Consider the following 22,417-nt stretch of genomic DNA (forward strand, 5'->3'; position numbering starts at 1 on the left):
ATTCAAATAGTTGTATCTCGGCCAAATATTGTCCTATCCTAACAAACCCTACATCAATGGAAAGCTTATTTATTGATGTATGATGTATAAATCTCAATTTCGAAAAATTGACGCTTAAGACTGGTTTTGTAATCCAGGGTCACATTTGGTTGATGAATTGATTCTGTTGGCAACTGCACCAATGGTTTGTTTGAATATGGGTGAAATATAAAGAAAGATGTAAGAGTAAATAGTAAGAGTATTACGGTAGTATGCTATTTCAAATTCAGAGTATCATTTGCACTCATGATGTACATTTGCATCTGTAAAAGAATCGTTCTGGTTCACTCCCATGAACTGACTCTTTCTTGAAGCCCTCCGTTTTTGGACGCAAGACTTGCTTTCCCGTGTTAAAGACTGAGTAATGACCAGTAAAATTTGAGTGCGGGCTGTGAAGGTGCATGTTATTGGTTCGACAAACTGAAAGACCACGCTCCCTTCACTGAACGAGTCGGTGCTGAAGAGACTCGAATCGGCTATAAATCAACTAAATAAATGAATCAGTTTCATGATAAAACAAATCAGGCATAGATTGTTCATTCAGTTCGTCATGTGAGCGAATCATCAAAGGAGGCAGAATTACGAAATGCGTTAAAATAACATTTAGTCTTTTTTCATCTTTGTTGATAAGTTATGCCAAGCAGTTGAAAGATGAAAGGAATGGAGGGAAAATTATATCTGTTTGGTGTCATTTATGAGGTAAAAAAATATTTTGCTTGAACACTTCTTCTGGAGTCTCTATTTAAAAAAATAAATAAAATAAAGATAAAGATAAAGGATTATTTCAGTTCTGTTCGGTTTATTAACGATTAATTTCAATGACTCACTCATAAGAATCTAAAAGACTCACCAGAAACTATTCAGCAGAACATCACTCGATGAATCTCGCAAAAGATTCGAGTCATTAGATGAATCAAAACACAGAAAATAAGACACGTTGGAAAGTGACCTCAAAGACTGCAATCTCTAAGTAAAACAACGAATAGCATGGCCATTTATCTTGGAAAATAAACCAAATCACATATAATAGATTCATGGAATCCACCCAAAGAGTTTCAACGGGACAAATATGGTGAGGTTTTGTTTAGGCTATATGCTTGGGTTTCTTTCGAAAAATGTTGTCAGAGCTGATGACTCCTGACTTCTGAAAGGCAAATATGTTTTGGGTGTGTAGAGTTATGAAAATAATATTGCTGCAGTATCCTAATGGTACTAATTTATTGAAGTTTTGCTTGGTAAAAATAAGTCTGAACCCTCCTTTGCTAATTCTTATGGGAGTAGTTAGTACGGTGGCTGAGAGAGCTCAACGCGCTGCAAATAGAAAAAACACCTGCAAATTAAGAAAAAAACTTCTTAACAAGCAACACACATGCTGCAAATGCTCAAAACACAACCAAATAAAGAAACGCACTGCAAATGCTCACAACACAACCAAACAAAGAAACGCAAATAAAAATCTTTATTTGATTGTGTTGTGAGCATTTGCAGTGCGTTTCTTTATTTAGTTGTGTTGTGAGCATTTGCACCACCTGCACCAATAAGATGGATGCCAACCGCCGTTAAAAAAGAAGAAGAAGATTGGCACCACCTGGTGTCAAATTGATGAAGATGTTTTCTTGATTTGCTGGTGCTTTTTCTATTTGCATGTGTTTTATGAAGTTGCAGTGCATTGAGCTCTCTCGGCCACCGTAAGTTAGGCCATTTGGTCCACGAAATTGAGAGGTTACCAGCTGTATCCGTATGGTGGAGACCGACTGTTTTGAATTCAAGTCAGTGGCTGTAGGTTTGATCCTAAGTAGGAATGACCCAGAGACTGGAGAGTAACTGAGGATCCTCTTCTCCAATCACAGTTATGCCCTTTAGCGAGACACTGAACGCTAGCCAGCTCCATGTTGGCTGTCCTTTAAATTAGTGTTCTGTGAGTTGACACGGATAGGATATAAATGTGTGCTAACTATCAAGTAACGTTGTAGGAGAAGGGCTAAGTAGAAAATAGCATTGTGAATTGTACTGGATCCTTTATGGTCGTTATGAAATGAACACATGTAGTTGGATAATATGGCATGTAGGGGAGACTGAGGGCTACTGTAAAACACTTTCTTCTCTCACAGTAAAGCGGCCGGCAAAACTCTTATTCAGCACGTGTTCATTTTTAATATCATTTAGATTGTATTATAGTTTTTATAAATATTTACTTTTAATAATAAATTTATATTATTTTTATTTAAGTTTTAGCTTTAGATATTTTATTGCATCAAGTTAAACTAAATGAAAATCAGAAATGCTGCTTTGGCAGCTAGCTGATTTTTTTTTTTTTTTTTTTAATTAATTTCAGTTAAAGTTTATTTTATTTTTAAAGTAACTTTTTTAAGATAATTATAATAACCCAGTAACCCAGTACCCAGTAATGGTTGGGTATTGATGCATTAGCACAAAGACATATATTTTAAAATCGAAAAAGTTATTGTTGTTATTATGAGTATTATTAAATACAATAATTAGGCTAGCTTGATGAGAGAGGGCATGTGCAAATTGGCAAACTATAAATATTGCTGACCAAAAAGATTGTATCTTTTTTTATTAAAATATCATTATTTTTTGAGCTGCTATTTGGTCAATATATATTTTAGTATTTTGGTACAAATAATTAAACTCATTTACAATATTATTTCTTTGTTTTTACATGTTGAATCCTGCTTTTCACATGGTCAGGTTGACAAGATGCTCAATGATATTAGTAAATATTAAAGCAATAATATTGAAGTGTACTCTTATTTATCATACATTAGATATTATAATTTCTTATATAGTAACATTTTGACTTCTTGTATTAAATTCAAAATTAAGATATAATCTTTTTCAGTTGCAAATTAATGAATGGTAGGTGCATATATATTCTTATACCTAAAGGCGTGTAGATTTGGAAAATGTGAAAAATGTCTCCTGTGCTTAAGCATCATCTCAGGCTGTTTCTTTGAAACGCATCTATAGTTTAGACTCAAAGGGCTGCACGCTCCCTCGGTCTCTTTCCAACAGCGAAACATCGAGATGAAGTGAAGTGGAAGCAGGCGTATGTGGTCAAAAAATTGACAATAACTCCATGAAATTCTCAAAGGAATGTTTCCAGCACCTAGTTGAATTCATGCCTTGTTGAACTCACAAAAATCTGTTCAGGAGATAAAAGACATCCTGCTTGTTTCCGTCTAGCTGTAGTAAACTGCCAACTGTACGTGCACATATGTAGGATGTGGAATTGTTAGTGTATTGCACAGGAATAATGCTGAGGTTTAAAAAATGTTCTACATTACCTTCTGACAGCCTGTTTCATGAGTGTGTAATAGCTGCTCTGGATATGTCTTCTCGAGATGTGATATCCGCTGTATCATCACCTGTCCTCCTCTACTCTGCCCACTGAAGTGGCTAAACGTTGAAGCTCCTTGAAAAGTCTTTGGCAGCAAAAGCAGAACGAGGCGATTCTCGAATGGTTTTCTGCACTGCGTAACAATTGATCGGATGAGTTTGTAAAGGCTTTTAGTGAGAGAGTTGGTGGTTTACATTGGTTTATGTTGAGTTGAGATGGTGACATGCGCAGTGGACCTGTACTGAAGGAGGTCAAAAGCTGTTCAAAGCTGGTAAATGTTGTTTCCACGGGCCCACTCACATTTCCGTCGCTCTGTATCCAGTAGTGCTAAACAAATTTTGTCATTGCAGTCGTCTAACATTGCAATATTGCTGCTGCTAAGACATCAAGGTTAAAAAGACAGAAGGCATGTGTTGATTGCTTTTTTTCTTCAAAATTAAGTCATGTTTTACACATTTTTTTACTGCAGGAAACAGTCTCTTTAGGAGTGTGCACACTTATTCTCTCAAATTTAGACTTCTTTAAATCAACAAAAAGTTGAACAAATTGAAAAAGAACCTAGTTCTTGTTATGTTAACATTGAAATTGAACTTGAAAGTGGATTTTTAGGCAGCATACTTTATCTGTTTTGAACATAGATTAAATATTATTTTTCTTACATTTGTTATTGTTTCTGTTGTGTATATATATTTTCTGTCCTGATATTTTAATTTTCTTTTGGCATTTATTCTTCACTCAAAATTTTTTTTTTTCTTTTTCAATTTAATTAATAAAAATAATCTAAAGCAACTCTGTTGAACATCTTACTTTAGGGCCCCATAAAATCGCTTTCATTTTCTCTAACTCTGATTTGTTTTTTCTGCTTTAATTTTTCTGGATTTTATTTTGATTTTAGTAATAAAAAAGCATATATAATAATTGAAATCATAAAAAAGTTGAACAACAATAACAATTTATTAAAAATTTAGCCAAAATTAAATATTTTTTCATTTTAATGGTCTAATTCTCTAAATTAACACAACTGTAAAAATTTAATATTTCATTAAAAGAAATATTAACAATTTGATATTTCAATATAACATTTACAATAATAATTCCCTATGAATTTCCCTTCCCCCCCCCTAGAAATTCTAGGCTGTCTGCTTTATTTTTTTTTCTTTTGATTAATTATTTAATGCGATCAAATATGGGCATAAAATATTAACAGTTTAATTAATCTTTTAAAATGTAATCCAATTAAAACTTAATTCCTTTTGGCCAGCACAGTAATGCAAAACAGAGGTTTGCTGTTAAAATTAAAACATTGAATAACTCTATGGTATTCCTTAAACAAAATAAAGTTTTTGTTTTAATTTTATTATTAATACTTTGCTCTGGAGATGAAGTTCATGTGGTGGCATATAATGAGGTGGAAAATGCACTTTTTGCATCCATATTGTGTTTTGATTAAGTGTACTGCCCTACTTTTAATTTATTACGAAATTTGATGAATTTTGTAACATTCTGTGATATACTGTAAATTCAATGTTTATGACTGGATTCTGTCATTCTGATAATGTTTTCTGTATTGCATAAATCATATAGGGTAAGGTAAGATGGCCTCTTAGAATAAATGTAAATTATTTACTATATTAATTAACAAATGTTAGCAAATTCCCCCATAGTGGAATACCGACAGAACTTCATTGTAAGGTTTGCAGTGCTTGCTATACGGTATTCAATCTCAGCCTTTTGCAGTTCAATAATTGCACACAGCCATATCACGATTTTGATTTATCTGTTCTCAACCCACTTCCTGCCCACATACACTATCACTGCTATAATCTACCAGGAAGCTGCAAATCTTAATTGAGAGCGACGGATACAGCTTGGGACACTGTCCTTTTAGGCCAGTCTTTCCTGTACAGACCAGTTTCTTATTTTACATGGGAAGAAGCTGAAATGACAGGTGGGGATGAATACATAGACAAATACATCAGGTGATTCCAGTTAAGGTTTGGTACAGTAAACTTTCTCAGACAGGAAAGAAAACTATTAGACACTATGCCTTGGGATGTGAGATCCTGTTTCTGACATTTGAATACGACATAACAAGCTCCAGTTTTTGAGTTTAAAGCTCAGAGACTTCCCAAAAAAGATGTAGGGAAGTGAAAAAAACATGTTTGAAGTTCATGAAGTTCACCTTCTCTTCAACTTCAGCTTGTTGTTCCTGATTTAACAGGAATAAGCCAGCAAATGTATTTAAAGGCTGCTTATGTAAGCTTGTACTGACCAGCAGCACAGGCTCTGGGTATGATTGACGTTTTATAATTGAAGATAATGCGCGAGTCACCATTAAAAGCCAGTGCAGTTTCCTTCTATGTCAGCAGTGATAGAGATAATTCCCCCGGTTCGAGAAGCTCTTGAGAATCCTCAGGTTACATTCATTAGAAATGCTGAGCAGGAGAGAGCTAAAGGATTTCACCGGGTTCAATTCTCCCACGTCCGGATCATGTACCTCCCCAGAGAACCAGCTCGTACATGGCCCTGAACACGCTTCGCAACCCCGTCTCTCAATATAACGTTCTGCATAATCGATATGAGCGCTCTCAATGTCGATGCTGAGATTCTCAAGGACATGATAATTATTTAAATACCACCGTTTTATTGATTGATTGCAGAAATGGACAGCTTCCTGCTTGAAAAATGATTAGAATAGTTTACCACTGAGATTTAATGCGTTTGTATACATGGATGTGGTACCTTTTCTTTATTTATACATTTCCTTTTAATTACAGGTTGCACTTCGGGTTATTATTGGTTTGAATTTCATTCATTTACTTTTAATACTTTTTAGATTTAATGAAATTGACAGCAATAACTTTGTCCATTCCAGTTTAGTTTATTTAATGTACATATTATTATTTTATTTTTATTTAAATTAGTTTAGATTTACTGAAATATATTTTAGGTAATCTGTTCTACTAATTATCCGTTCTTTTAATTGTATAATATTATATAATAATATATCAATTCTTTTAATGTTATGATATATGAAAAATTAAGAAATGACACTAACTTCCTTTTTCAAAACATATAAGCTCAATAGACAGTATAATATTATAATGTTGACTTTAAACAAATGCAATGGAGAAAAATACAAAGGTAAACTGAATTTGCAACGTGAAACTGAATAAAAAACGCTTAGTGCATCCCTATTATGAAAATGATTATTTTTGTTAATTATTTTATTGCAGTTAGTTTTTTAACTATTGTTTTTTTGTTTACTTGAATTAATTATTTCAGTTTGCAAAAATGTATTTAATATTGTCTTTAGTTTTAGTATGGAATAATAACCCTAGTTGTACTTTAGATTTCTTGCTGCTGTAGTTTTGGCAAAAAATGAGCATGTCAGGCAATGTAAAGCCTTCAGACAATATGAAAGACAGTTAATCTCGGACTGAGCATGTATGAGCTTCCATAAGCTGGTGAGTTCCCAAGACTTGCAGTTGTCGAGGAGAAATTGTACAAGCTGTAACTGTGTAAGGATTGGCGTGTCCATGTAAATCCATTTTTATCACCGAGGCTCTCATTCTCCCTGTTCAACACCAGCAGCTCATGAAATTCAAAATGGAGTTAGTCACCAAGGAGGTTTTGTATTTTCACAGATTGTACATTACAGTCACAACCAGGATCCAGATATTTTCTTTTATTTTTATTTTATTTTCTCTTGCAATCCACTTGCAATATTGGTCAAGAATTTTACTTTTTCACAAAAAAGGTTGAGTTTTTTTATTTTCCATTTCCTGCCCTCTGCATAACCTTTAGAATGACACAGGCTATTTTTAGACTTATGCAAATCACCTTATTTGTGGCAGGCTAGCAGTAGATGTCTAATAATAGTCATCTCAGAAGGGCCTGGGGGGCCCAGCTTGCACTGTCTGAAGGGCCCTCAGCTTTCATTGCATGCACTTGACAATGACCACAACAAGAAAACCAGCTTTGAGTTCTTAACAAACCTAAAGTTTGCACTCAGATGTTAGGCTCAAGTATTGTTCTGGTGAAATATTCATTCAGCCTGAACAATCCATAAGCTCTTGCTGTGGGGATGTGAGGCTCCTTCTGTGCTGGCTGGAGGATGAGGACTGTCTTCTGAGGGTTCTTATTGTCTGTCCAGCCTCTATCCTGCCTGTATAACTGAATTTCTACAGAAATTCATCGTCTCAGTCCTTCCGCCGAGACTCTGCCCACCTGTGCTGAATAAAAGATGTGGTACATATAAAACTGTGGACTATGTTTATGTTAATTTTGGTCTATTTCTTAGGAATAAAAGTTCTAAACCTTTATTTTTTTTAAATTATTTTTATTTAAAAGTTTTTAATGCAGGTTTTGAATTTCAGTCTGGATAATTTATTAAATACAGTGTGATAATTTATTAAATGATCTTGACAAATTGTCTTGATGGTACAAAGTACGCAAGAAGATTTATTTATCAATTAATATGTTGCGTTTAGTCCTGCCAGTTTAGTGTGGTGACATTTAATAATTAATAATAAAACCAACCATAATTAGAAATGTCCTTGCATTTGGAGTAATAATGTATTGCTTTCAAATGATCATAAAACATTAATATGCAGACAGTATGTGGTTTAACTGTTGAATTCTATTTATTTATTAGCTGATCATCAGTTACAGTAGATCATCATATTTAATCATCTGGCAGCCCTAGCTGTATTTTTATAACAACAATTTTGTAAATCATCTTAAATCGCGCTATCAGACCCTAACAAATACTAAAAATGTGTCATCCTAAGACTTGGCTCTGTTGAAGGTTTTATGTGGAGTTCATTGCTCCATTTGCATTTGTACTACAGCTTTTTACTGTTTATCCATTTGCCAGTGCTGAAAAATGCTCATGCCTGATGATCTGTTGTGGGGGATGGAGTTCACGCAAGCGTATCTAGACCTCTAGCTCACAATTCAGGTTTTAGGAAACGGCTCTACCTCATTATAAAAGGTAACTTTGACAGTCTATTTTCTAACCTTTCTCCTGGTGGCAGCCATAAATCACATTCTAATCCCAGTGCGGGTAATGTGCAGTCATGATTAAAGAAAATGCTGCCCATAATGGCCATGTGCCGCCACACACGGAGAGGAAGCCCGTCGACGACCAGGGCCGTGCCAGTCTTGGGGATAATGATAATATGAGATGAAATAATGACTTTTCCCACCTTGTCCTTCCCTGGCAGGTAATTTTCTGGAGATTAACTCCGACCCTGAGCACAATTACTGGGACAGAGGAGACAAAGTCCACACAGTAAAAATTTAATTAATGGGAAGAGGGGCATCATTAAGAACATGCTGGATGGAGACCTGGGGTCGATGAGAGGGAGGCGCTTTTGGTTAAAAGCTACTGGAGGTTCTCAGTTCATATCGCACAAATAGATTCAGTTTCATAGAATTTTTTGTGGGTCATTTTGTCATTTGTGTTGTTTGTAAATGTGGGAAAATGATGGGCCAACATGTTATTAACAGGTTGTTCTATTTTCTTTGAATACCAAGGAGCTAAGGTTAACATAGTTTAAAATAGTAGCTATTTACTTGGCTCTGTTTAATGTTAGGCGTTCAAAGTCTGTCACAGTGAATCGTGTGAATATGAAATTTACAGCTTTCATAGTATTATTGTAGAATAGATGCTCAGTAGGAGTTCATCCAAGTGAGATAAGGTGCATTGAAGCGCATGTAATTAGAATTGAATAACAGTATTTCAAGAGAGATTAAATTTTATACGTTGTTGGTCGAGTGGTATTTGTATTGCATATTTTCCTTCTTTGCTTTTAAGCTTGTTTTTATAGTTCTTTTGAACTTTAAATATGGAATATTTTTGGATTTTGTACTATGTAGACGTACTATAACATCTGCCCAGATCATATGGATCAGAAATGTTCAGTGATGATAGTAACTAAATAAATGGCTAATTCATGGCTTATCTTTAAGGAAATATTCCAGTATCTTTAAAAAAAAAGTTTGTGGTGGTGAGGCACTTACAAATGAACAGGACCAATTTCTGAAAAAATGATATGAAGAAATCATATAAAGAAAGCTTATATAAATAACACTTATATCTGTTAAAACATACTATGTCAGTTGTAGACCTTTTTTTGATTTTTACAGCCATTGTCATTGCAACAAAATTGTAAATTGGGTGTAACTTTACACAGAAGAGATCAGTAAGTGATCGTGTTAACATGCATATTGTCTGTACTACTGAGCTTTTTTAAATGTTTGTGAATCGGCCCCAATCATTAAAAAAAGGGAAAGATGAATTTTTGTGCCACATATTCCTTTAAGCAAGTGTTTACCTTCACATATCAACGGCAAAGCAGGATTCAGTAACTAAGCCTACCTTGATGAGCCTCTGTGCTCAGAGGTTAGCCAGTCTTAGCAGAAGTCATACTGTAAATATAAAAGTCTCAAAGGGTAAAGCAGCAACCACCTGAAAGGTACCAGCTTTTTTCAGGGTCAGAAAGAAGGTGGAAAATGGTAGTGCAAAACTAAATTACAGCTGTTTTTGCTGCAAAGAAACCTGGTCTAACATTATAAGTGGACTTTGGGGGAAAAAAGTGTAGAATATAGACCCTTCATTACATTTACGAACCAGAAAGTTTTATATTTCTCATTTTACTGATATGAACTTCTAAAAGTTCTGCCTTGTAGTTTAATGGTCTTATTTACAGCATTAATAAGTCTACCCAAACCTCATACCTGTCAGGTAAAAGTGATTCAGTGCTGGTCTCTACAACTTTGCAGGCAGCTTGTAACCTAGCAGATGATTGCTCTCACCTACTGCCCTGTTCACTGGAGGCCTCTAATCGCTTCCAGGCTGATTACCTGTCCCCCGAGACCACCGGAGACATCTACTTCTGAGAGCCCCTGGCATCATCATTTCTCACTCAAGAGCTTTTACCAACAAACTAGCATGAAGTATGAGCACCTGATAACCTCTAAGCCTTTAAAAAAAGAGGAAAATTGTGGAGGAACAGCACAGGAACCTAAGACACAGTTCAGTAACTTTTGAAGTTCATGCAGCTTTATGGAGCCGTAAACAAAACTTGGGTAAACAGAGTGGCGTCTGGGGCAAATTACATAGAAGTCCACACATAAATTGGCTGTAAATTATTAATAATAATTTGTAGTAATATGCCACCTGTCTATATAAATCAAACTACTGACACATCTAATGTGGAAATAGTTCAAACGACCTTAATAACGCCGGCATGAGAAACCTCACATAGATGGTTGGCACGATTGCTGCATGAGAAATTTGTGATGGGAACAGATTCGCATGACTGGTAATGAGGACTTGTGGAAAATGGTGACATTCTACCTAAAGGCATTTAACGGCCTGAATGTCTGTCTTCCACCGGGCTGTAATGAGCCCAACATCCGTAAAGCTCAATTTGTAATGGTGCAAATTCTCTATTAGCCTGTCTGCCTCTCCGACAACCTGGTAACCTTCACAATGTGTTATGAGGAATTTGGAGATATTTGGTGGAAACAGGGTGGAACAAGGTTATTAGCAGGTGATACCTAATGCAGACGTTTCTGGGTGATGACATGAAATTTGCACAGTACAGCTGTTTGTTGCAGATAAATGAGTCAGTTTTGGACTATATTTATAAAAGATGTTAGATGCAAACCAACTTTTATGGTGTTTTTTTTGTTTGTTTATGATTTGCTACTGATTTGACTATGTCTGAGGACCAATCAGACAGGTTTTCCTGGATCCTTTGAGGAAAGGGTATGATATTTTAATGTGGCCCAGTCTTAGGGCATGTTTACAGGTTTGGTTTGATTAAAACGAACTCTGGTGCTCTGTTAACAGGTAAGTTGAATTCAAAAGTGTTTACACTGCCATCCGAACCTTGGTGCGTACCAAACAGGCCGACCAACACCCTGAAAAAGTTGGCCTTGGTCCCCTTCCAAACAACCTGAAATCTGAATGCAATACTGGCCAAAGACATCTAAATGAACCAAAAAAACAGGATGTGATGTCACACGATGCTTAAGCACACCTGGTCTTCTCATCATAGGAGCTACTGCATGTTGTTGCCCATTACAGTTCGGTCAGGCGTCAGAACTGGTGTTCTTACAACAGATCCTTCTTTGTGTGTGCTGGTGCTGTTTTGACTCATTTACACATTTTATACGTTTTTTTGCGAGTTATCTGCTGGTAAAAATAACACCCATACATACACCACAAGCACATTCAGCCCAGCACACAGCAGAAACTATTTGAATAAATTAAAAAATGACATTTAAACTCGCCTTGATAATTTACTTTAAAATATGAAATCTGATGTTTAGGTTGGACACCTAACTGATCCTTTTCAGTCACTTCTCATCTCAGATATCATTCAGAAAGTCTGTATTTAATAACTCTGCAAATGTGTGGTAATTCACCTTTTTGTGTCAAAAGAAATTTCAGCTCAGCATTTTACCATCAGGAAAAAATGAAGGTCTCTTGCAAGTCTGCCAAGAGGACTCTTTTGAGATTTCATCTTTAATTGGAAAGAATTTGCAATCCCGCTTTCGGTCACCTATCATTTTTTTATTTAAGACATGGGTTTAAGAGCTTCATGTATTATATATCTCACCTGTAATGAATACAACAGGCCGTGGAATCCACAGGTCCGAGTCCACAGAGAAATTCTGTCATTTAAACATGGAAATATCGTTTTATTCATGTTCGCTCCCGTGCTGCTGCCATTAAAGCAAAAAGGAGACAAATCAAATACTAAGACATTCTGAAATTAAATTGGTTATTGTTATGCTGAGGACACAATTTGCATAGAAATTTTTGTGTAAATTTATACAACACAGAAACATAAGTTTTAGTGACCTTAGACTTTGGGGCACCGTTGTATAATGTCATATACAGCAGCTTTAACAATTTTAAGATTCATATGCATTTCTAAACTGCTTTGGTTATTAAAAATGATGCTGAGGTTTTCTTGAGGACAACATTTATTTTGCATTTATTTATTTAAGAAGTATGTTCTGGTTTGTTCATCTACTGTATGCAGTTGCTCGGTTGGATATGTTTCCTAATTGTTTGAAATATTAATAATTTCTCTTCTTTAAACACAGGGGGCCTGCATTAAATCCATTTCACAGAGAACAGCCACAATGGATTGGTATTTTGTTGTATAATGCAGTGACATTCATACATTTTTAAGTGTGGCTGAGGTGGCCAAATATTTTTTGGAGTCACTGTCTCAGACGCCAGTCTTCCGGGGAGTGGATTCAACTTTCCATTCAGCTGCAAATTGACAGAGAGGCAGGATGCCCTCTCTCTGTTTTCAGCTGAGGTTCAGCGATGAGCTATAAAGTGAGAGTTAAATGAAATAAACACATTCTGATGCCCGTGTTTTGAAAAATGAAAGATTGCTTATGTGGAAAGCAGTAGAAAATTTGATCACGTGATTTCCAAAGCCCATTTTCTACTGATAGCGTGCCAGTATCGATGCCCAGTTTGGAAAGGTTTGGGATTGTGAGGTTGGTATGAGATCCTCACCAAGAAAAGTTTGTGTGGAAATGTTTTGAGAGCGGTTCACAGTTCTGGCACAAGAATATCGGTGGAAATGTAGCGGTTTGAGTGTTGTCTTACTGTTTAGATGTATTTGAAGTATGAGGAAGCCAAGGGATGCTGGAAGTATGTCGATGCTTCCTGTTTTTCTTTTTCCTTTGGGTTTCAAGTCTTGCAGTGTTACATGCACATGCAAAATCTGCTTATTGATCGCTGTACAGTTCTGTAGCCTGAAAAATGTAAGATCACCTTGCTGGAGATTGTTAAACCGGTGTGTGGGTGAGCTGAGTGAAAAATAAGAAAAACATCCACTATGGATCCGTGCAAAGGTGCAACTCAAGAAATATGAACCATTAGAGAGTTTGGGGAACATTTTCGATTTCAGATATTGTTGCCTGTTATTCAGTTGGCATTTAGTCCGGTTTTCAATAGCAAAATAAATTGCTTGCGATGTTCCTAATTTGTAATTTGCTTTAAATAAAAGTGTCTGCTAATTTATATAAACTACTTAATGCTCAGTTTATAGTATTATGCATGATTTTTGTCATTTCAAGTGAACAGCCTTGGGCAAAATTCAAAATGAGTAATTGACTTCCTTTAAATTCATGAGTTTAAAATTTGAATTGATTTGGCAACAACAGGCTATCTAATCTATCTATCTATCTATCTATCTATCTATCTATCTATCTATCTATCTATCTATCTATCTATCTATCTATCATCTATCTATCTATCTATCTATCTATCTATCTATCTATCTATCTATCTATCTATCTATCTATCTATCTATCTATCTATCTGTCTGTCTGTCTGTCTGTCTGTCTGTTCTATCTGGCTATACATGGTGCTATCTATCATTTTATCTGTCATTCTGTCTATCTGTGTCTGATATCTGACTTTCTATACATCATTTTATTTTATCAGTGTTTCATTCCATCTATTTTTTTTTGTCATTCTATTATTCTATTGTTCTGTTGTTCTGTTTTTAGGTTTATTTATTGTTCTTTTTAATTTTACTCCATACATTCTCAGTTTAATTCTGAATGGCACAACCCTGCAGATGAAATATAAAACAAGTTGCTAGTTCGTACCACACTAAGAAGCAAATTCTGTTCTAATTCTAAGAGGCAAATTTCACAAAAAACTGCTAACAAGTAATAAATAAGGCTGCTGAGCTTGTAAGGATCCCCCTGTGTGTGTTTGAATGATACAGATTAGTTTTTCAGGCTGGCGTTTTGTGCTAGCAGTATTTTTCTGATTAGCCTTTTAACTTTATTCTTCCCAGAAAAGTGAATGATAAAAGCAGGATAATTGGGTTTACATTTTTAAATGAAATTTAAATGCTCTAAATGATCCAATTTACAAAAGGTTAAAGAGATGAACAGATGTTCATTTTGGGACTCCACAGACATGGTTCTGTAGACTTCTTCTGTGATCAGCCCTCCTATTATCATCCCTCACACTCCATAACGTCCCATCATTCCCCATGTGGGGATGAATAATAGTTTTCCCGCCCCTGTGGAGACCAGGACCACCCATCTTTACTGCATTAACCATTGAGGAAGGGAACGCTTCGAAAGGCTCCACTACTTTTCACCTTGAAATGAGACAGTACATCACTCAAATGTCACTGCGTGATGAGTTTGATCATTTTAGTTAAACACTCATTTAGGACATTCCTCATCTGTTCACTTTAATATTTCCTTGTGGACCTATGAGAATGTTGTTTGCTCTAGAATTCTGAATTATATAAATGTGGTTTTAATTTGGAGGAATAATCAGTTTTATTGCAATGCAATCTGCATCTGCAATGCTTGCTCTGTTTGTTTTCTATGGTCTATAAAAACAGTACTAATAATAGTTTTAGCCTCTCTTATTCTCATTTATATTCACTTATGAAAAATATGTAAAGTTCTTTCAAAGTAATCATGTATATGTTTCTTTTTAGTTTTTCTTTTGAGTTTTTTTAAGAGAACATTTTGTTCATGACCATTCGTTTATTTTTGACCCTTACAGTTAAACAGGCTGTTTTTGCTATTGTACTGTTAAGACTTCTATATGTAAATTAGTGTAGTTATGATTGGCTATCCACTTTGTATGCAAATTGAGGGCAAGGTTGCCGAATACTGAATAGTCGTCTATATAAATGTTGACATCTATGCTTCCATAAATGTTTTGGGTGAACTTGTGAGGGAGGTGTTACACTGTACAGTAATGCATGTCTCCATAGTAGATTGGGTTCTTTTATATTAAAAAGCAAGGAAAGCTGTTTTATGTTACTCACTCTCATTTTGTTCCAAACCTGTATGAGTTTCTGCTGAGTATATATATGCACTGCCGTTGAAAAGTTTGGGATCAGTAATGTTTTACCATAATATTTCTTTCAGTAATATTATTACACTTTAAAATAACATTTTTTTTTTTTTTAATATACTTTATTGATTTATTGATTTATAATCAGTGTTGGAAACAGTTGTTCTGCTTAATATATATATATATATATTATTTTTTTGGAACCAGGATTCTTTGAATAAAAAGTTAAAAAGAACTATTTATTCAAAATAGAAACTCTTCTGACCATACAAGTCTTTGCTATCACTTTTTTAAATCAATTTAACACATGCAGAAAACAGATGAACAACTTTAACTTCTTTTTAAAATTTTTATTAATCAAAGAAACTTGTAGTTTGTAGTATTGGAATTGTCGTGTTTGCATAGTTAAGATTTTGTAGGATCTTTAATGCAGCAAATAGAATTTCTCCAAGGTTGATGGGATTCTTGAGGGAACAGAATCCAGCTTGACATTGGAAACCCTGCGGAAAAAGAAGTGAAAAGCCTGACAGTGACACCTTATCACACTCACATGATGAAGAGATCACATTTCACTTCTTATCATTTCTCGAAAACCGGACTGTGTTTTACTCTGTTATGACTGTTCAAACTGTCACAGACGCAGAACAACTACAACATGATTGAGATGTAATGCTGTAATAAACTGCCAACATATCAAATCACAAGCAGAAACAAAACCAGCAACAAATGCGCAACAGAAATCAATGCAGCCCGCTATAAACCAACATCAATATAAGCTTTAGCACAGCTTTATTCATTCACCCGTTATAGTCCACACCTTACCTAGATGACTGACAGCTAAAGAACAGCTTGTAGTCTGGGAGGTTCGGCAGTCGCATCTTTTCCCTGCTGCCCGACTGATTGCGTGCAGGATAAAGACTGCAGCCCCTACAAAGAGTCTAGCCTGTGGGTAACTTCTCAAGAGTCTGTGTGCTTCTGTTTAGGGACCACTGGCTGTGCCCTCTGCTGGTCCCTCTGTGCCACCCTCACAGGCCAGCGATCAGCATTTCAGACAGCTCCTTTACTCACACAAACACATTTGTGAGACAAACCGCTCACTGTGCCATCAGAGACAGCAGGGCGTTTCAGACACATAAATTAAGGGCGGGTGGGCATGTAGGCGCTTGTTTGTGTGTGAGAGAGATTGGGAGGACACGATCAATGTGTTTGTATGTTCTCTTTGGGGTAAAGCTGATTCATAAATGGTATACAAGGTTTTTCCTGCAGTTCATCAATGCCAAATAGAGGCAGAATGTTAGTGGTTTGAGTAACCATCTCTAGTACTATTACTAGTGCTTGGGATTCAACCTGTCCTCCAACCAATACGCCCGTATAGGTTGTTTGTCCAAATCCCTGAAATACGAAATACATTATTATTATTAGTTGCATGCAATGTGTTTTTGTATTTCTGTGTTGGGAGAAGCACCTTTGCCTTTGTCATTATTTATTTATTTTAACATTTCTATATTTAATCTTTATTTCAGTTTTAGTTTAAATAATTTCTGTATTTCAACATAAAGGAAAATGAAACTACAAGTTTATATTTTATTTTAGATTTATTGTAATCACATAAAAATGATATTTAGTTTTATTTAACAAAAGCACTGATGTTGCCTGTTTTTTTTTGTTGCAGTTTATTTTACTTGGTGTTAATGTAATGATAGTACTACTACTAATAATAAAATTATAATTAAAACTTTAGTTTAAGGAATATTTATCAGAAAAAACTATTTGCTATATATATATATATATATATATATATATATATATATATATATATATATATATATATATAATATTTTATTATTATTATTTTTTTTATAAAGCAATTGATTAGAGATACTTTTGATCATTAAAACTTAATGAAATCATTCAATTGGAATTCAGAAAATTAATGAAAATGAGTTTGATAAAATGAGTTTGATAAAAATGAAACTTAATTAGGCCTTAAAAATAACTTTTTGTTAAAGTTTTAATAAATAGTTGTTACATTGTGTAAGTTTCATTAATTAAATTAATTAGACACATTTTTAATTAATAAAAAATATAAAAAATATAGAAAAACTGCAATGGGGAAAAAAACAAAAATGTAACAGATTTTTTTTCTTGCAGACCAGTAACAAATATATATATATATATATATATATATATAGTTAGTCAACAAATTTTGTTTATTTAAATGTAGCTAAAATAAATTGATTGCAACCACTTACCTTAAAAATTTTTTGTAAATTCAATTAATAATTTTTATCAGTGCATTTCTGAAACAGTGATTCCTGAATGAGCTATTGTTACAGGTGGAGGAAGCTTTGAACTATAGGAGCATTAAAATATTGCATCAAGCTTTTTTATTTCAAAAGAGCACAGAGAAGCTTGTTGTTTATATACGTCACATTTATTTCACACAAACAGTCATACTTCAGCAATATCTGTCTGTTAGGTCTATAAGCTGTTTTGAAGTGTGCTATTGCAGTCAGCATTCACTGTAAATGAGAAAGCAATCACCACTCAGCCAGTCGCTATAATTACCAAGCTTTTCTATCCTGAGAATCACTTCAGTGCGTGAATATGATAACTCTGAGCTGAAGTGTGCATACCTTTTCACGAGAGATGAGACGACTCTCAGCTACATAATTCAGGCCTGAGAGCATCTCCATGTCTCCAGCACAGCAGCATGGGAGAAAATGAGGCGCAGGACGTTATGTAGCACCTAATCATGTTAGCTGATATAATCCTGGACTTGTGCTATGCAATTCAGGTCTCTAACATTTTCCTGTTGTTTTTCATTTTCAGATTCACGCTTGCACGAAAACGTTGAGAGAGACATGTTCTTCATTACAGGGAAACAGTTTCAGTACGCTGCTTTATGAAAGTCAATCACCAGAAGAGATGTAGGCACCACTTAACCGTGTTCAGCCTTTATTACATTGCTCTTTTCATGAACATCAGGGAAAATGTAACAATAGAAGGCTTGTGATTGGATTTACTCACCCCCCAAGCCGTTCCAAAAGCTTTATGCATTTATTTACCTTGAGAATTTCCTAAGTACATCATTTCATAGTTACCATGGCTTTCAAATGCCAAAATAATTTGCTTTATAGTCCTTTTAAATATTTTGATTACATTCAGATTTACAGGCTCTTGATTTAGATTCATATGGGTATTATCTCTTTCTGTAGGATAAAGCTAGATATAAAATATAAACATAAATATATAAACTTAGAGAGAATACCCAAATAAATCTGAATTGTACTGTGTGTACATAAAATATTCCATTTTAATCAGACTGCATTTGTTGCACTGTATGTTTTTAACTCACTAAACAGAATCAGTTCATAGGGGTCATTTGATTGTGACTCATTGTTTTATTTTTGGCATTTGACAACCATGGTGAAAACATTGTAAAACAGCAGTGCAACATTCAGCATTTGGGTTTGGAATGACATCAAGATGAGTTAAAAAATGAATGTTTAAGTTTTTGGTTGAAACTATTGGTTGATCTTTTAAGCAGTCTGTTGGTTTAGATGGGATGAGGGCTCGTCTTTGTGTCTGTAAGTGATAGAGAAGTTTGATTGACTGAGAATCTCTCAGTAGACAGACTCACACAGGCAGGTCATTTCTCCTGTCTCTTTTTCGCTCCATATCCTCATGAGTAATTAATCCACATCACTTGCCAAGTATAGGGATATTACGCAAAAATAAATAAATAATATATATATACTGCAACTGTCGGTTTTAGGTAAGCTAGACCTCGGCTTGATTGTACCAATTATTCTGCCACATGCTTTGCGTGACCTCTGCTGATATGCTCATTAATCAGTCAGCAGTAGAACTTCCTGTTTCTCTCGACCCAAGGGGGCGGTAGTATAAGTCAGGCAAGTTTGACAAAGTCTGCCCGAGACTCTGAAACACTTGTTTGTGTAATTGTTTCAAAGTGTTGTTTAACAAGCACTAAAACACTACGGATTGAGCATAAGGTGATGGCAGGCGCAAAGTCAGAGCTCATAAAGGCCTGTTATGCATTTATGAAGAAGCGATATATTTTAAATAGGTGTTTATGACCAACATATAAATCTTTTACTGGGGACTATTATTTATTGGCAATAACAGTTGTTGATAGTCTGTTCTCTCACCTGAGTATCATTTTAGGTGTTGTTCTAGCCATTTGTGTTTGTTACACACACACGTGTAAAAAACAACAACAACAACAACAACAAAAAAAACACCTTGCTGATACTAAAATAATAATATATTTTTAATATAGGCATTTTCAAAACACATCGGCCAAAATTCTTTAATTATATATATATATATATATATATATATATTTAATTTTGTTGAGAGGATGACTTAATTGAATATTATAATTATTTAATTGCATAGTGTATTAGGTCATATAATAATTAATTAAAAATGGATTGATGTTTATATTATATTATATTATATTATATTATAAGCCAGCATATTTACCATGATTTTGTTCACAATTGATTATTAAATCAGAATTAATTTCTCCTTCTAAAGTCTCAAATAAATTAAATAAAAATAAAATTGTTTATTTATTATTTTATAATTATTTATTTATTATTATTATAATTTTTTTTTTTTAAGATTTTCTAAAACTGCTGTCAACCTTCTAAAATTAAAATGATATTTTTGCATAAAATAAAAAATAAAATAAAAATAATATCCCAATGCATAAAATGTATTAATTTAGCTAGGTACAGTGGGATTTATTAACATTCAAACACATTCTATCAGACAAATTCTGATAGAATGCATAAAATCTTACAAAAATGTTCTTTAAAATCACATTATCAAATGATATTCATAGGTCAGTAATATTACTAAAGGATCTGATTGTGGTACATAACATATACATAACATTCCTTCACCACCATGGCACAATTTTGGTTCCTTCATAGCAAATTTGAAAAAAACAAATTATTATTTTTTTGAATACTTTTATTCAGTCCTCTCTACAAAGAGAATAATTTGAATATACCACCAAGCATCTGAACTGAGGTTTATGGGAATGTGTGTGTGGGGAAAATGCGTGGAACCATTAAAATACTCAAGTCTTTGATCCAAGGAAAAAGCTGTCACTGTTCCATCACTGAAGACAGGCGATTCAGGGAAGGTCAATGAAACGAAGCCTTAATTGCTGGATAATGCTACATCTGCCTGCTGTTTGGATACACTGACAAATAAAAGCAAGCTCACAGAGGTAAAAGCAGAAAAGCAAATATTATAGCAACAAACGTGCCCAAGCGAGTTGATGTGTCTTGTACATACATTGCCGGTACATTTCAAAGACTCCTTGTTTCAGTTACTGTGGCGTCTTTGTTCCAGAGATCAGAGTGAAGGAGCTGTGAAACTCATCAGCATGCGGCTGCATGGACCCACAGGGTCAGAGCTCTCATGAACATCATTAAAGAAATACACTGGTGTCACAAGATGATTCAACAATGCCACAGTGATTCATTTAACCCTTGACTCCTCAGACGTGCGTCCAGCAGCGCAGTGTTTGATTCTGTATTCACGACGGGAAACTTCAGGGCAGGGTTGCACCAGCCGTTATGTAAAGTTCACAGTAGAGGCTTAGTCACAGCTCCAGACAAAACACAAGGCTCCTAAATTACACTTTTAAGAGGCAAACATTTTTAAAGGTGGCTATTACATAATCACTGAAGATGATGGTTCAGAAGAGTGCTTATCGTCTTTTAGCTTTTACAAATGTTTTTCCTATGTGCTGTAATGTAAACCAATTTGATTATTTAATCCTGATTTTATTTATGTAGTATAAATATTCTGTTTTGTATTAATATTTCTGTTAGTTTAGGGAGAAAAAGTTAAATGTTGTGCTGATTATGGATCCATTATTGCATCCAAAGAATCACTTACAATTATAATAACTGGACCTCATATATTATACAATAACCATTACGATTAAAATGCTAAAATAAAAAAAATAAAACTCTATTTATTATATAAATATTCTGATTATTAATTCTGCTCTTATTATTATGTTTCAAATTCACCAAGGCTACATTTATGACTAAAAATACAATAGAAGTAGTAATATTGTAAAAACAATATTACAGTTTAAATGTACAGTTTTAAATTTTTATATATTTTAAAATGTAATTTATTCCTGTGATGAATTTTCAGCAGCCATTACTTCAGTCTTAAATGTCAGATGATCCTTCAGAAATCATTCTAATGATTTGGTGTTCAAGAAAGTTTTTATTTTATTTATTTATTTATCATCAGTGTTAGAAATGGTTGTATTTTCTAGATTTTTTTGATGACTATAAAGTTCAAAAGAACAACATTTATTTGAAATAGAAAGTTTATGGTCACTTTTGATCAATTTTATGCATCCTTGATGAATGAATGACTAATTAATTAAGTATGCAGTATATATAAAATAAAAATATATGTAATAATTAAATGTCTTAAATTAATTAGGAATAATAAATAAATACTTTTGCAAGATGCTGGAAAATAAACATAAAAAAAAACAAACATCTTACAGTCTTGCATCTGCTCTACATACAGTAGATTGCAGATATTTAATATTGTCGCATTTTATATTTGAGTAACACATTTTTGGAAGCTTTATTTATAAATAGGCTTATGTTTTTATGGTGGCTGGTGAAAATGTGAGACATCTATAGCATCTCTGCTTCATGAGTCATGTGCTCGCTTTGCCAATTACGCAGATCTAATTAATGACTTTGCAGTCATCCGCAATGGCATCAACCTTTGTGCCTTTGAATTGTCCTACTTTGAGTGATTAAGCAAATGCTGTTCCATTCTTTCCTCTTTTTTCCTTTTCTGTTGCTCTCAAATTCCCCTCTATCTCCACATGGCAAAGGTGGCAGGTAATTTTAGTCCTTCCCCTAGAGATTCTAATTGATTATCTCCCAGTCCACTGATGAGCAGCATTTGCATTTAACACGAGCAGTTAAGAGCGCGGCACACGGCACTTCAAAAGCCTGTATGTTCTAATGGAGCCAGGCTGCTGGGTAATTAATCACACAGACGCATTAAACGCTAATACAACACTAAAACAGCTAGTAAAGATAAAATAC

Source organism: Onychostoma macrolepis, chromosome 17 (assembly GCF_012432095.1).
Source record: "Onychostoma macrolepis isolate SWU-2019 chromosome 17, ASM1243209v1, whole genome shotgun sequence".
Classification (NCBI taxonomy): Eukaryota; Metazoa; Chordata; class Actinopteri; order Cypriniformes; family Cyprinidae; genus Onychostoma; species Onychostoma macrolepis.